The following is an 18,431-nucleotide window of genomic DNA, read 5'->3' on the forward strand; positions in this document are numbered from 1 at the left end:
GTATGTACGTGCATCTAATATTTCAATTTTATTGAATCAACGTTGATCTTTTGCAATGTGTAGCAAAATATACTGTCAGAAATTTTAAATGTTTTCTTGCGTTTCGCATCTTGTTTATGTGTCATGTCAAGTTCGAAGGTTTCATATTAAAAACGAAAGTAGAGTCGGTCACGCCATGACTGTTATGGGCCGGGGAAACGTTCAGTCTGCCTGGGTTATATATAGGTACGTGGGCTGCTAAAATCATTATTAATATTGTGTACACATTACATGTAAGCTGTCAACTAAAAAAACACATGTACATCTGAGACGTAAATATTAGAAATAACTTCTGCACGTTTAAATGATGAAGGGGGGGGGGGGGGTGACTAAGCTGTTTACTTCTCCCAGGGACATAATGATTTAATTTGTTAAGCATGTATAGGTCCATGCTTCAACGTGGTCTTCTAGCCCTGGCAAACTAGGGATATAGTGCAGCTATATAAGTTGATATTAATGTCAAAGACATGCTGTGCATTTAGACAGTGACATGCCCTAATTCAAAGTATGAGAATTTAAAGATTGATACTGGTCATTTTATTGACATGCACTCATTATTGCATTGGGGCAATTTTGAGAGAATATGTGTATATAGCTGTGATGATTCATGAAAATGATGTGACTTCTACTAAGTTACAGTAATTGAGAATATTTTCCTATTTATCATGTTTATTTATCATGGAATTCATGTTTTAAAACTGATGTTATCATACATTTCAGGTAGATTAATTGATTTCGGATCAGAAATTATCAATGTTCATGGATTCTCAGAACACAGCAGGGAGAAGTTATGGTATGAATGCAATTATATAATATTCATTTAATAGTGAAATTAATTAAGCTACATGTCAGGAAAAAAAACAAACACTACCTGAAGTTCTAATGATCTGAGTTCATAATGACGTGTTTGTGTATCAGCATGATCTGTATACGTTTTCCTGCATTGTTTCATACTACAGTCATCATCATGAATCAGTGTTTTACATGTAATATTTATTTACCTTAATGACAGTCTGTTGGTCCAAGACCGGCAATTTTGGGAGGATCAATAAATTTAAAATTAAGTCTGTATGTTATCAATAATTGTATCAGTATAAAAAAAATTAAAGGTTCAGTTTAAAAGACAGAGAACTTCACCAATAATACATGTAGTCCAGATAAAAAAGTTAAATAAAATTATTTATAAAATGGGATTAAAAAAAGATGTTTGCAACTGACAGTCATACTGATAATTTTCACTATTTAGCTATTTTCCATAATAAACAGGACACATAATTAATACTACACCATTGGCCATTGTTATCATCAGGGCATACCATGTAATGTATTAATATATTAAACAAATACGAACTACCGGTACTATAAATTCTCTTTTATGGTGTGCACACTTTTATTTTCAGCAAAAAAAAAAAAAAAAAAAAAGGGAGGGGTACACACTGTACATGTATTTATTGGGGTATAATTAATTCTTTATTGCATAATACACCCATATGGGTCAATCAATACATATACAATCCATAATTAAAAAAAAAAAAACAAAAAAAAAAACAAAAACAAAGAACTGTAATACAATGAATGTATTTATACAGTAGAGAGTAGACAGACGCAATTTAAGTAATTTACTCCTTATATGTTACAGCGATGTGGACCTTTTATTTCTTAATTCTAATGATTGTTTTATAAAAGTGCAAACAGCCAGTATAACTTCAATTAATGCAACCACTGAAATTCAAAATGAAGAGATTTACTTCCATTCAGGTATTTAAAAAAAAATTAAGAACCCCATCTACACTGCACCTTAAAGAGTTCTGATTCTATGGTATTTTTCTGCAGTTAGAGTGATCTGCCCTTAGATCTCAATTCCAATAAATTGAAATGTACAGTATATTATACTCAATTTGTAATCAATTTAGTATTCTTAACATTTTAAAAAGGTGAAGATAAATTAATTGAACACTTTACTTGCATGTTTTTTCTCTACGGAAGTAAACAAAAGTGATTTCTGTTCATTGATACTTTGTCGTCTCTGAACATTTTTCCTGGGGGTAAATGCCACGTACCGCATATTGAAAATTAGACAGAGAAGCTCAATATTTACACCTTTATTCAATATAATTTTCTCAATATCCAAAAAACATTTTGCACTGGTGTATAGAGGGTCCTTAATGAAAAGATTTTCCAACAGCAGAGAATACAATTATGTTATATGGAATTATGATTGAACATTTACAATATTTATAAATTCTTCAAAATTTTTCTGTCATCTAGGGTGTCATAGAGACATAAATAACAGAGATATGTAGCTGTCTGAAATCTTGCAAATTTTTAAACTCCCTCCCACTCTAACATGAGGCACTGGAAATGCAGGGAAAAGTCATTTTTATTTTTTGGAATATGGGATTAATTATGCATAAATTACTGAAGCTAACATTGGCATTATTTAAAACTGGATCTATTAGCAATTAGAATTTAAAAAAAATAAAAAAATTCAACAGGTTTTATGATTTTTCCCTATCAAAGTAATAAAAAATGTAATCACACTAGATGACTCTGCTCACTTATTTACATTATCAATAGAAAGGCCAGAGAAGCTACAAATTATATATATACATGTATATATATACAATATATGCTTTTAAAGCAGAAGTATCCCTTTATTTCGTCAGTTGGTCGTTGTTAACATTATCAACGAAATTAAATCTGACATGAAATTTTACATTACAATATAATGAGTAGGGTTACATTCGTAACAAAGAAATTTAATGCCCACAAAACCTCAGATAACAAATAACAAAATTTTATCCCCACGAAAATTTGTGCTTCTACAGTATATAATCAACACCTTAATGCCAATAAAACTGGAAAAGCACAGTAAATTCAGACCAAAAGTTCATTTTATTTATCTTGGACTAAAAACATTTTTGATTTAGTGTATAGAGGGTCCTTAACAGTCCTTTAATTGTCTTTATTCTAATCGGGATCGGTATTCAACCTAACGTTCACTTTCATTTTAATCATGCGAATGTGATTTTATCAGCTGACAAGAATATGTATTAACTGGTTGTGAAGCTTTGATGAGGGTGTACAGTATGAGATATGTACATTTAATGTCGTCTTCACAAGGAGCAGTCTATGCGTAAGTCTTTTGGACGACACAGGACATTTGGTCCTGTGTAATGATGAACACACAGGACCGAACCAAATTTTGTCAGACCGAAAAACCTAATGTAAAAAAGTGAAACACGTGAAAATACAGAGTAGTAGACTAGCTTAACAGCTTTTCTTTAACAAGGGATCACTCCTGCATAAAACTGTAGAAAGACCATGCGGTTTTAATCACATTCATGTATGTATTTTGATTTCTGTGATATTTTTTTTACTTGTAACAAACATTTAAATGATACCGCATCAAAATAATAATGCTCAAAACTGGACACTGACACATCGGACATTCTTGTCCAGTGTAAAAAAAAAAAAGACGCATCGGACCAGAGGCACTGCACATCGGTCAGGTCCAACCATCCAATGTCTTTTGCATAGACTGAAGGAGGGTTTAATTCGAATTAAATGTAAGCTAATACAGATTAAATTTGAACCACATTCACATGGAGAATTTAATGCACATAAGTTAATTCAAATTAATTTACTGCGCATCAAATTTCTTTGCATTAACTCCATGTGAACACTAAGCAAAGCTATAATTAGAATTGAATTTTGATGCATGTGGAATAGCACAATTAAGCCACATGCCATATATTGATGGTCAGGTACATTATTTACATGATTAAATATAATGAGACAAATGAAAGCCACCAGTCCTCCTCAATGTTTGGAAATAATCCGAAATATAGGATTTTTTTTTAATATGATGACCTGAAGTTGAAAATACACTGTTTTATAAATAACTATATTTTGTATTTCCTGTCCTATACATACTAACAGTACATGATTAGATCTAATTATACTGTATTATGTATAATGATATATTTATGATGCTTTATCAATGGACAGTAATTATTCATTTTTATTCCAACATTAACTTATTCAGGTGTGACCAGTCAACAGAGGATGCTTACTCCTCCTTAAGACACCTGATCCCACCTCTGGGATTTCCGGGGGGGGGGGGGGGGGGGGGGCCTTGTTTTTGCCAGGCACTTCACAGATTTGTATTGTTAAAGATTTTTTGAGATTGATCACTATTCATTATATTTATTTTTTTTTTTCATTCACATGTATATCTCTTTGAACTCAAAGTTAAAGACACCACAGAGGCTTATACATCTGTTTTATATTCGAATATTTTACTAGATAAAGACATTATTGGCAAAGTAACAACTAAACTTTATGATAAACATGTAACTTTAATTTTTCTATTATTAATTTCCTTACTTATGTAGCATTATCACCTGCATATGGAGTTTATGTCTCCCATTTTATTCAAAGGGCAAGAGCATGTGTACCAAGTACAAACAATTACGTAAATGAGGCAAGCTATTGGCAAATAAGTTGATGATACAGGTACAGCCAACATTTTACAAATTCTGTGTTTGATACAATGACCTTGTTAACAAATACAGTCTACAGATAAGTCAAATGTTTACTGATGTTTTTCATACAGAAATTGTTAGGCCATTATTTTTATACTGAATTGTCTACAGATTTATCCATTCACCCTATTATGACAAGGAGCTCACAGCAGGTGTAACTAGTTGACAGGGGATGCTTATTCCTCCATGACAACTCATCCCACCTCTGATGTTTTAGAGATCTATGTTTGCAATGCTCACAATTAGTAATGTTTCAATGCACCTTTGAGCTTAAATACTGTTTGTAATCTTGATATTTCATTAAAGGTCTGCAACATTCTAATAGATGGGAATCACTTTATCTTTTCAGTTATGAACAGTTCTTATCAACAAACCCTGTAAGAAGAAGGACACCTGTTCTACAGCTTGTGGTGGATCATAGAACACATGATATCAACCAAGTTTAAAGGAAGCATGTATAGCCACAATAGAAAGATTTAAGGATTGTGAGAAACCAAATATGACAAATCAAAGTAAATTTCATGGGAGTGTGAAAAAAAAAAGAATAGTAGAGTGTAATCCTCAGGACTTTCTTCAGACTTCCATAAAGTCAGGAAATACTGTTGAGCTGACAAAATTAACAAAAATCATGATTCTCAAAAATTCAAGGAAGATGTGAGAGTTAAGACTAAGATGGATTTTAGGAGTTTTGATGACAAAGAATCAACCATTGGAAATATGGCTTTAAACTTGGAGCTCATTATTGGTAATTGAATTAAACATTTATCTTGATTGTTAATAACCTAACAATTATGATTACTACCATTTAATTTTAACTAATTTTTACATGTAGTTTTTCATTGATTTTTTTAAAATACATATATTTCAATTTTCATGAAAGCTAAAGGACAAGGTGCATGTATGACTTTACATCCCCCCCTTTTGAGTTTTTAGCTCACCTGAGATGAAAGCTCAAGTGAGCTTTTCTGATCACATGTTGTCCAGTGTCTGTCCATCCATCTGTAAACTTTTCACATTTTCAACTTCTTCTCAAGAACCACTTGGCCAAAGTTAAGCAAATTTGATACAAAACATTCCAATACCAATAAGATTGAAATTAACCTTAATTGACAGGTAAAAATATATATTTAAATGTCACATCATTTATTCAAAATGTTTACTGCAAAATAAATTAGAAACAGTTTTACATTTTTAACTTTCTTTTTTTTAATCTTTGAAAGTTGTCATTAATTGAGACCGTGCTATATTTCTATCCCCCCCCCCCCTTTTTTTTTGTCATAAAGGTAGACGTAAGAGAAATCCTAATCATAATAGCCATTGAAGATGATATAACCTGACATGATTTATAACAAATCATTTTTTTCTTACTAATTATTAAGCTTTCTAAATTATCCAAATCATATTGCTGCATTTACTCTGCAATATTAGTTGCATCTGGCAGGTGTAGAAACAGTTTGATTTTCATGGAATCAGGGATGCTTGTTGAACTTCTAGTACTTGGATTTACAAATGAACCTATGTTTCGCTGGTTCACATGCATCTTACACTTTATTACGATGTATTTAGTTTCACGTTTGACATGATCCATGTGGTTTTTTTTTTTTAAAGTCTTGTAAATGCACAAAATAATCTGCTGTTCTTCACTATTATTTTAAGAGTCTGAATGACTGAGAACCATTTTAGATAAGTTGTACATAAAAAAATCTATTTAACAAAAGCAATAAAGGTATTATTTTGGGAAAAAAGCAACTGAAATGGGGGAAAAATTGGCAATTTTAAAAGAGGAAAGGGCTGATATTCGGACATAAATTGGGTGTAGAAAAATCACTGTTAATACATGTATTATGAAATTGGGAAAAAGGGGGGGGGGGTAATCTCACACTTTTTACGCGTCATGTGCCTATGAAATTGTTAAACAGTTAGATACATTTTGACAGCCAGAGCAATCAATAATTGATAAAATCTGGCTATCAAAATGTTCTTAAACAGTTTAAAATGTAAGCGAATGATTTTAATAATTATCGACGTGTCAAAACATATTTGTCACAGCCATGGTTGGTTCCTTGCATTTGAGCAATCTTAAAACAACAAAAGATAATTGGTACATGGTATAATATCAAGTCCAATTAATATTTTACAAACAAAGCCCAGTATATTAGTGGGTAATTTATTACAAAACAACACAGGCCGTTACTGACAAATGATTCTCGCAGTAGTCAAGCACTAAGTCTTAAAGTTACTGTACTTTCTTTACATTCATAGAAAATCAACCGTTTTTTGTTGAGAAAAATTGTCTTATCAAATGTCTCTGAGGAAAGACAGTTCAATTCTCAAATTTGTGATGAGAATTCCATCTTGTTATTACTCTTTTATTGCGTTAAATTTTATTTAATTACAATAATATTCGAATTTCGTTTCATTATTCGATCGTCGGTCCATTCGACTGACAGTCAAATAGTCGACTATTCATTGACTCTCTACTTAATTTTTACTTCTGTTCTATGTGTTCTGTAGAATATAAAAAAATCATAAAAGTTTTCATTGTAAAATTGTTAGGAATAGATGCATTCTTCAATCATTATGAAATAAGGTTTGTCTATGAATATAATTTATAGAATAATACAAAATTCGATATCTCAAAACAAAAACAAACAAAAAAAAAGAAAGAAAGAAAGGAATTACATTTTGTAAAGTACAGTGTACTTTAGGATGACTTGAATTCTTTTCTAATTTTTAAATTGACAAAGTAAAAAAACAGTTAAGATATTTTTTTGTTTTTAACTGGTAACCAACTTCATTTGAAAGGTATGTCCATATACTGGTATAACAATACACCCCTAATTAAGAGACTATGTGTGACAAATAAAGGACATATAGATTTAATGAATTTATAATTGCAATATATAATAAAATCATTAGATATCTTTAGATAAAATCTGTTGAAAGTAAACGTGTCAGTTAATTGTGTAAGTTTAACTTATAAGAGGGACATGCTGATTGCTGAAGACTTTAAGTGTATGTAGACAACATATTTAAACTAGAGTGTTCCAAGGAACACGTGTCACCTGCTTTGTAGCTTCAATTCAAGTGTAAACAAATCTATGAGTACCTGGTCAGCTTTTTACTTAATTACTAATTTACTGTGTATAAAGCATGATAAACTGATAGTTCATGCATTTGCCTGTAAAGAAAAAAATGGCATACATGGATAGTATTCTGCCAGTCTAAGAAAATATGGTTCCTTAACCCTCAAAGACATGTCAAATAAACATTTAAATTGAAATTATTAGAAATATCTATTTATCATTTTATTAATTGTTTCCAACAATCCTCCAAGAGATTTCAGTCTGTCTTTACTGCATTTGTCTGTCTTCATGATCCATTGTTGAGAACTGATCCCAATGTATTTTTAATGTTTTTAAAGTACTTCTTCATGAGCTAAACATGTTTCCAATAATCATTCAAAAGAGATTTCAGTCTATCTTAATTAATTTACTGCAAATCTTAGTCTACATGATCCATTGTGAAATACCCATCATGATGACTATTTTCATAGTATTTGAATAAGTTTGTCTGGTAACTGAATATCATAAGGTTTCAAAGTACACGATCATGAGCTCATGAACATGTATTAATGCCAGTTATCTAAACCCTGCCTCTCAAAATTCAAAATTCATAAGTTTAATTAACTGCCCAAGATATTTTTTGCAATTAAGGTCAAAGGTCAAGGTCAAGTGGATTGTAATGCTGATATTTTTCATATTGTCTTATGACAAACAGTATACATGCTAAGTAGCATAGACTTACCTCTTAAATGTTAAAAATATGTTGTATATCAGCACTATGAACTATTTTAAAGGTCAAGGTCACAAGGTCGGTACCCCCATGATAATTTACAAATCTGTAGTGCCAGGAAATGTATGTGCAAAATATCAAATCCATACCTCTTACAGATTTTGAGATATAGGGTGTGACAGACAGACAGACAGCTAGACAGACGCCTGGTAAAGTGATCCCTCAGTGCCGCTCTGCTCTGCAGGTGACACAAAAATAGTGAATAAATTCTAGCAATGGACAGGCTTTCTACGGCACAGTGTATATATATATATGTGAAAACTTCCTACACACAATATTGTCATTAAAAAGCCCCTGCAATCTTTACATCTAATATTCTTGATAATTACTTTCATCAAATTTTAACCTGCCATAGCAAGAATGATGCATGTGATGAAAAATATTTGCTAAAAAGGATCAATTAAAATTTCTAATGTTTAAAAATGTTTTCTTTACTCATTATTCATTAAAATTTTATGTGAATCTAGTTTTAAGTTTTATAATTCTGTTTGAATCACCAAAGGTAAGATTATCACTTTTTAAAAAAAATTCTCAATCTAAAAAAGTTGGGTCTTTTAACTTTTGAGGGGGTGTAAACTTCTTATTTTATTAGTCCCCTGTTGGTGGAACTGGAGGGGACTATAGGTTTTCTCCTTCATGGTCTAACTGTCAGTCTGTCCCATTTGGTTTTCCACACTTCTTTGTTTTATTACAGCTGTGCTCTGAAAAGTGGGGCCTTCCTTTTAATTTATTTAGTTAGCATGTTCTACATGTATATGACACATCATGTACATGTACTAAGATCAATATTTTTATGATGTTCATTTTAAAATTAATGAATATACTACTGTTCCAGACAGTCTCCAAAATACTTGTACACCATATGTAATTATTTAAATCCCCTACCAGTGACACCGGAGGGGAGTACAGGTTTCCCCCTTATCTGTCCATCAGTCTGTCTGTCAGTCTTCTTCACTTGGTTTTTAGCTCACCTGAGCCGAAGACTTTTCACATTTTTGACTTCTTCTCAAGAACCACTGGGTCAATTTTGACCAAACTTGGTACAAAGCATCCTTGGGTGAAGGGGAATTTAAATTGTTAAAATGAAGGGCCAAGTCCCCTCACAAGGGGAGATAATCAAGAGAAGACAAAAATAGGGTGGGGTCATTAAAAAATCTTCTTCTCAAGAACCACAGGGCCAGTAAATCTGAAACTTATATGGAAGCATCCTGGGGTAGTGTAGATTCTAAATTGTTCAAATCATGACCCCCGGGGGTAGGGCGGGGCCACAATGTGGAATCAATGTTTTACATAGAAATATATAGGAAAAATCTTTAAAAATCTTCTTCTCAAGAACCACTGGGCCAGAAAAGCTGAAACTTATGTGGAAGCATCCTGGGGTAGTGTAGATTTTAAATTGTTCAAATCATGACCCCCGGGGGTAGGGCGGGGCCACAAGAGGGAGTCCAAGTTGTACATTGAAATTAATAAGAAAAATCTTTAAAAATCTTCTTCTCAAGAACCACTGGGCCAGAAAAGCTGAGACTTATATGGAAGCATCCTGGGGTAGTGTAGATTCTAAATTGTTAAAATCATGACCCCCGGGGTAGGGCGGGGCCACAATAGGGAATCCAAGTTTTACATTGAAATATATAAGAAAAATCTTAAAAAATCTTCTTCTCAAGAACCACTGGGCCAGAAAAGCTGAAACTTATTTGGAAGCATCCTGGGGTAGTGTAGAATCTGAATTGTCCAAATCATATACCCCGGGGGTAGGACGGGGCCACAATAGGGAATCCAAGTTTTACATTGAAATATATAGGAAAAATCTTAAAAAATCTTTTTCTCAAGAACCACTGGGCCAGAAATACTGAAACTTATATGGAAGCATCCTGGGGTAGGGTAGAATATAAATTATTCAAATCATGACCCCCGGGGGTAGGGCGGGGCCACAATAGGTATATTAAAAGGGGGAAATCTGGTAAAGAACAGCATGGCCAAAGTTACTCAGGTGAGTGATGTGGCCCATGGGCCTCTTGTCTGGATTTTTAGCTCACCTCGACGAAGTCGAGATGAGCTTATGCTATACCCCCGGCGTCGGCGTCGGTGTCGGCGTTAGCGTCGGCGTCCCAGGTTAAAGTTTTAGGAGCAAGTCCCATTCCCAAGTAACTATAAGCCCTACCTGGACCAAACTTGCATGGATGATGCATCTAGGGATGGACACTACCAAACTTGCTTTGGATGCTGGATCTGACCTAGATTTTCCAGATGAGTGACCAGGTTAAAGTTTTAGGAGCAGGTCCATTCCCAAGTAACTATAAGCCCTACCTGGATTAAAATTGCATGGATGATGCATCTAGGGATGGACACTACCACACTTGCTTCGGATGCTGGATCTGACCTAGATTTTCCGGATGAGTGACCAGGTTAAAGTTTTAGGAGCAAGTCCCATTCCCAAGTAACTATAAGCCCTACCTGGACCAAACTTGCATGGATGATGCATGTAGGGATGGACACTACTACACTTGCTTGGATGCTGGATCTGACCTAGATTTTCCAGATGAGTGACCAGGTTAAAGTTTTAGGAGCAGGTCCATTCCCAAGTAACTATAAGCCCTACCTGGACCAAACTTGCATGGATGATGCATCTAGGGATGGACACTACCAAACTTGCTTCGGATGCTGGATCTGACCTAGATTTTCCAGATGAGTGACCAAGTTAAAGTTTTAGGAGCAGGTCCATTCCCAAGTAACTGTAAGCCCTACCTGGACCAAACTTGCATGGATGATGCATCTAGGGATGGACACGACCAAACTTGCTTCGGATGCTGAATCAGACCTAGATTTTCCAGATGAGTGACCAAATTAAAGTTTTAGGAGCAGGTCCATTCCTAAGTAACTATAAGCCCTACCTTGATCAAACTTGCATGGATGATGCATCTAGGGATGGACACTACCACACTTGCTTCGAATGCTGGATCTGACCTACATTTTCCACATGTGAGACCAGGTATAGATTTAGGAGTAGTCCCATTCCCAAGTAACTATAAGCCCTACCTCGACCAAACTTTCATGGATGATGCATCTAGGGATGTACACTAACCAACCTGCTTCGAATGCTGGATCTGACCTAGATTTTCCACATGAGTGAATTTTAGCCATATTTTAACCAAATTAGCATGGATGTTGTATCTAGGGATGGACACTTCCAGACTTGCTTTGGATTCTGAATCTGACGTACATTTTCCAGATGAGTGACCAGGGTAATTTTTTTTGAGTAGCTATATAATATTATGATTAAACTTGCATAGATGGTGCATCTAAGGATGAAAACTTCCAGACTTGCTTTGGATGTTGGAACTGACCAAAATTTTCTTGATTACTAAACAGGTCAAAAGTTTTTTGAGCAGGTCTATAATTAAATCAAACTTGCATGGATATTGATCTTGGGATGTACCCTAACTAGATAAAAAATATGATGTGAAATTTGCTTTACATGTAGATAACATTCGTCGAGGTGAACTTCGTAATCTTTGATTACCTATGTTTTTTTCTAAGCACTCGCAGATACATGTGTATTCAGCTGATTTTTATACCCCACGCAACAAGTTGCGGGGGCAATAATGTTTTTGACCCATCCGTCAGTCAGTGTGTCAGTCAGTCAGTGTGTCATTCAGTCCATCAGTCCTGTTTTTTTGTCAGCGCAACTCCTCATAAACAGCTGCACAGAATTTCGTCAAACTTTGCATATATTTAGGACACAATGTGTAGATATGCATATTACCAGGAAATTCCGATTCCTTTATTTTTTATGGGAATTTCGGCACTTTTCAACTTAGATTTTTGGCCATGTCTTCAATATAGAGATGAACAGTTTGTCAGCGCAACTCCTCTTAAACCGCTGCACAGAATTTGGTCAAACTCTACAGATATTTAGGACACAATGTGTAGATGTGCACATTACCAGGAAATTCCAATTCCATTATTTTTCTGGGAATTTCGGCTCTTTTCAACTTAGATTTTTGGCCATATCTTGAATATAGAGATGAACAGTTTGTTAGTGCAACTACTCTTAAACAGCTGCACAGAATTTGTTTAAACTCTGCAGATATTTAGTACACAGTGTGTAGATGTGCATATTACCAGGAAATTCCGATTCCTTGATTTTTCTGGGAATTTTGGCACTTTTCAACTTGGATTTTTGGCCATATCTTGAATATAGAGATGAACAGTTTCTTAGTGCAACTCCTCTTTAACCGCTGCACAGAATTTGGTCAAACTTTGCAGATATTTAGTACACAGTGTGTAGATGTACATATTACCAGGAAATTCCGATTCCATTATTTTTGCCTTAAGAGTTTTGCCTATTATTGAAGAAACTTTCCAGCTAGGTAATAAGGAAATCCACTGGAATCGGCTTTTGTAATGAAATATTATGTGAAATATTTTATGACCTTAAAAGACCCCTATTGATTTTGAGATCAAAATATTAATGATTTAACACACACACACTCTTGGATAGTTCTCCCCCCCCCCCCCCCCCCCTCAAATTTGTACTTTGCCTTAAATAATTTCATAAGTACAGTATATAAACAAATTCATATGATTACATCATAATTTTGTTTCCATCAATTATTTAAATGTGTAAATTGTCATGTGTTGGACATGGACTTACACTCATTAACAAATCAAAATCACTGAGGAATTTAAATAACAGTTTAATTGTCAGAATAACTCCTGCACTGAATTTCCTGAAACTTTGTAGGTATTTCAGACATAATGTATAGATTTGTATATTACCAAGAAATTTTGATTCCATTATTTATCTAGAAACTTCAGCCCAATTAAATTTGTAACATACAAAGATTTAAATGTCCTTATATGCAAGAAGTTTTGATGTGATGATTTTTTGCAAGTAATGCCTCTTTTTGAATTATACTGTGTATTTAAAATGCACTGTGCCATTCATTACATGTTGCAATTGTCGAGTTTTGGGGGAGCGTGGGGTATGTGAGCTTGCTCACTTTTTCTTTCATTAGTATATGTGAGTGTATATGTACCTTGATAAGTTCAGATCAAGTTTGCAGTTCATAACACTTTGTTGATTTTTGACAGAATTATAGCCTTTTTAATTTTTTAGGGGAACCAGATTACACTTGCAAGTAGGCTTATGTAATACTCACAGGATGATTGTTATTTTGAAATTTATTTTCATTTACAAATAACAATTAACAAAACATATAACACTAGAATGTATAAGAATTACATTTAAAAAAAAATAGTACATCATAAGTAGGGCAACATACAGTTTATAAAATGATAAATAAATGTATATTATATGCAGGAAGGATTTTATGATTGGAAGTGTTTTTTAATTTAAAGACTTGCATGATTAAATGATCATTTTAATTTAATTTCAATATAGATGCATACATGATGGTGGGCTGAAGAAGAAAACCAGGACAAAAGAAAATTCCTAGTGTTCATCAGAAAAAATGAATCATGCAACCATTTTGAGTGCTTGAATGCTGAACTGAGAGACCGCCAGCCAGTGCGGAAAATATTTCTTGGAAGTTACACCAAATCTGCTGTGACAATTGAATTAAAGCTTTAAAAGTAGATTTAAAAACATACTGATTCCTCTATAAGTGAGACTTGATTGCTTTTGACAGTTGCCGGTGGATTTCAGATCTTCTAAATTGTACCAATATTATATATTGAAGTGATTTGCCTTAAAATTACATTTGTATATGGTACCGGTGTAATTATTTCAAGGAGATATAACACTCTTGCATGGTTAAACAGTAAGGTTCATAGCTAAACATGGATATGGAATTTAGCTCACCTGATCCAAAGGCTCAATTGCACAATTCTGATAAAAAGAAGTCTTTGGTGTCCAACAATGCATTATTTATATGTTTGACCGTTTTCCTCCATTTACTTTTAACATTTTCTAATTTTTTTTAACATTTGGTCAATGTAAAGCACATTTGGTACAATGTATCTCAGCTTAAAAGGAGTTATAAAGCTTATTCAAATAAAGGGCTGCATCCTTTTCCAAGGGGAGATAATGAAGAAATATGAAAAATGGGATAATGTCATTTAAAAACTTTCATTTTAAGATCTACTTGGTCATATAAGACAAATGTTATCCAAGAGTTTCTTAATGAACATAGATTCAAGTTTTTTTTCATTGCCCCTAAGGCAAGGGTAGAGCTGCAGAGGGGGTTAAAAGTTTTGCATGAAAATATGTAAAATGAAAAACTAGCAGGGTGACATAAATCAAAGTCATATGCAAACATTACAACATCATATGGATTTAATTTTGTTCAAATTATAGACATTGGGGCTAAAAGTAGGGTTTTCATTTTAAATGTATCTATGTGTCAACATTTAAATTTGTTTAATATTTGGGCATTGGGGTTACATGTAGAAACGGACTGAAATTAGGGTTTAAATTTTACATGTATAGAGGTGTCAACATTTTTGATGGGAATATGGAGGGGGAAAATCTTTAAAAACAATCTTTTCAAGAACAGTAGACACAAAATGTCTCAGGCAAGCATTTTGGCTTTTGGCATCTTCAGTGTATTAGATTCTCATTCATATAATTTTAAGATCATAAAAGTACACCCTTTTCTGAAGAAACATAGTGAGTTTAATTTTTTTAAAATAATAAATGATTTTAATGGAAAAAGATGAATTAAGCCTAGTCATAAAGGTCCAGTTCTCATTTTGAAGTCTTTGTAAGGGTTTTTACCTATTTGAGAAGTAATTTGAATTTGTACTTGGTTGTGGCTCATATCTATATCTGTGTAAACCAGTGTATTATATGCAAATATTGTTCAGAATTAGTTGACTTATTAATGAAATTATTTGTAAAGATTTAAGTGAGCCTTCTGGTCAGATGGTTTTTTTTTTTGTTTTTTTTTATAAGTTCTTTTTTATCATTTTTTTTAAATTCAAATTTGAAAATATGTAAAGAGATAGGCATTATTCACTATTTATATTTCAGGTCTCAGTGGAAGTTTGATGTCCAAAATTGAAATATATCTGAATCAGTCTGTTTTACTTTTTGATCTCCTAGCCTAGCCCGTATTGTTCAATGTGCTAAAATATTCTCATTACATTAATGAATTAATAAAGTAATAAAGTAAATTTGTATTCATTTTATAAAATATCTATGTATATCTGATTGTGTTGGTCAAAAGTTTTTTAGAACTTAGAACCAAGCTTAAAAGATTCTTTGTTTGCATTTGCAATATCCGCTAACATGCCTCAGGCTGGCTCTACCAAATCTAGAGACCAAAATTTGTCACACTCTCCCTGCCACCGTCCTTTACAACTTGGAGTTTATGATGAACTAGTGAATTGTGTATGAAATTACGTATGGCTGGGAGTGTGGTGAAGTTTGAGATTGTGATGACTGGGGCCATGAGAGTTACTTTATTCAAGGATAAAACGTTACTGAAAGGCACACACTTGGGTTTTTCTACAAGACAGGGTACTAAATTATATGGATGATATTGAGGATATCAAATCTACATTCAATAAAGGAATCAGTGACAATGTTAAGCAACCTCAACCCCCCCTCCCCCTCCACATTTTGGGTACTTGTATGAGAATCCCCCCCCCCTTTTTTTTAATTAAATTTCCACTTTGATTATACTGATGGAAGGGTTAAGAAAAATAATATATTATTTGATAAGGTTGGATACAGGTGGTATTGAATCAGGGCTTTGGAGCACACTCCGTTAAAGAAATTCTGGAAATATATAAAGAACCTAAAACCAGTTTCTTCCTTCTGTTGGCTAATGAAATGAGCTTGTTAGTCCGTTGGCCTGTATATTATAGATTTTTGCAAGAGTATCTAAGGGCCCGGAAATACAACATCGTTATTTTGGTATATTATACTTTCATGTAAATAACTGGAATTTGATTCTTTGAGAAACATTTATTTAAAAAACACTATTACCCTCTGAATGATAGAACCACGCCTTCCAGATAGAATTCAGTAACAGTCAACATTGCTTGACGACGAGTGATATCACCCCCCCCCCCAACCCCCCAAATAAATACCGCCCGGAATCTATTCGCGAGCGCTTCATCTTTATTTACAGTATTTGTATAAAACATTCAGAATATTATAATGAATACTACATGTAGTAGAGGGTATCATTTGAAAATTTACATTGTTATACCTTTAAAAATTAGTTCCTATATAAATCAATACTAGTAAAAATCTAACATTTCCAATGTTTTACTGAGCGGGCATAAAAAATCGATGTTTGACCGCGGAGTGAGATATTGGATCTGTCGATGAGATGTTGGACCGCTTACGTCACCTAATGGGCGGGGTCAGCTAAATCTCATTAGCATTCGTTGGTGGTCGACATACATGTACATTGTATGTCAAATAATAATAATAATAATAATAAAATAAATAAATGAAATAACAAAACATTTATTTCCTGTGTTCTCGGGCAAAATGCGTTTTGTCGACCCCCTCGAACCAAACTAACGGCCTCCGGCAAACAGTTTGGTTCTTGGGTCCGACAAAATGCGTGTTGCCCTCGAACCCAATCAATAAATGTATAATGTTACCCTCAACTATATACATGCAGTATTTATATAATTTGATGTCCATGGATACTATAATCAAAGAAGTCACTTTTTTCGTTTATGCGATATAATGAATTACCTTTAAACGGATTAAAATTGTTTGTCCCTGGCACCTGGTTACATGCGTGTTTTACTTTGTATGCGGAGTACACTGTATCGATTAACAATAGTCACAAGAAGTTCTTCAAAAGCGCGTGTGTCAACACAACAAGTTGCTGTTTAATTTTAATAATTTTCCATACATGTTTATCTAATATCATTACATTTTGAGACATACCGGAATTATCTGTATTAATTATTTAGTTTGCCTATCGAGGTAAATTGAAATATTACTATAATAAACGCGGTGTAAGTTGTGATTTTTTTTTATTGGTTTACTGTTGAATTGCGTATTTAGAAAAATAGTGTTTTCTACAATTTTTTTTTTCGAATGGAGATCTGATTTAAAAAATCAGATAATTTTTTTATAAGGACGTAAAGGAATTATTCGAGAATATTTAAATGTTAAGACGAGGTAAAATTAAACCTACTGATATATATAAAAAATTAATATGTCTTATTAATTTATGGTGAAAATTTAAACGGATGAGGAGCAATGCAATTACATTGTGTATTCCAAAACGGGAGGTCATTACTGATACATTGCGAAAAATTTCAATTCATTACCGTTACATGCATTTCTTCGAAATTTCGGGTGATCGTTACCGCTACATTTTATCTATAAAAGTATTGGCGATTACAACTCAACTACATATTCGAATCTGTCAGCAATGGCATGGAATATGCATGAGTTCTATTCAGACCGGAAGGAGAGTAACACCACGAGTCTGAAAAAGAACTGTACGCAAAATATGAAAATGATGAGATTTCCAGACAGCAATAGGCCTACGTCAAGCAAAAGACCTTCAAAGATCTATCAATTCTGTGAAGACTGTGTGTTTTATCCATGAACAATTTCTCTATTTTAATATTTTCTAAAAGGTTTTATTACATAAAATAGATTTCATAAAAAAAGTGGAAAAAAATCTGCTCAAAGTCCTACATACACTTCCCTCGTGGTGAGCAGAAAAAAGTCTTGTACATGTGTTTGTTGTACTTTTAATCAATATGTACATGAAAAAGCTGCTGGCTTTAACGAACGAGGCAATGTAGCGGTAATGTAGCGGTAATACAATCTTTTTTGTAGAGGCAATGAGTATGTAAATGTAGCGGTAATGAAAATTTTGAAAATGTAGCGGTTATGATACGCGCCCTCCAAAACATATGACTTGATCCCCCCCCCCCCCCCCCCCCCGGCCGTTTGGCCGAATTATTTCAGTACAAACCCCTTTTGATATTTTTTTTTTATTTGTAACAACTTGAAAGTTTAAAACGTTTTTATTTTATTAT

The 18,431-nt window shown here is 33.4% G+C and overlaps 1 long non-coding RNA gene across 2 annotated transcripts; it reads left to right on the plus strand.

The window, feature by feature from the left end:
• The first annotated feature begins 99 nt into the window (after nt 1-99).
• Nucleotides 100-14,166, plus strand: LOC133191402 (uncharacterized). Of its 2 annotated transcripts, XR_009721679.1 has the most exons (4): nt 100-225; nt 760-832; nt 4,936-5,331; nt 13,846-14,166. It is a non-coding gene; the product is annotated as an uncharacterized LOC133191402 (long non-coding RNA). The 2 variants fall into 2 exon arrangements; XR_009721680.1 differs by lacking the exons at nt 100-225; nt 760-832 and adding an exon at nt 3,268-3,385.
• Nucleotides 14,167-18,431: the final 4,265 nt, after the last annotated feature.

This window comes from Saccostrea echinata, unplaced genomic scaffold (genome assembly GCF_033153115.1).
Source record: "Saccostrea echinata isolate AGI-Se365-2 ecotype Australia unplaced genomic scaffold, CSIRO_AGI_Sech_v1 ptg000023l, whole genome shotgun sequence".
Taxonomy (NCBI): domain Eukaryota; kingdom Metazoa; phylum Mollusca; class Bivalvia; order Ostreida; family Ostreidae; genus Saccostrea; species Saccostrea echinata.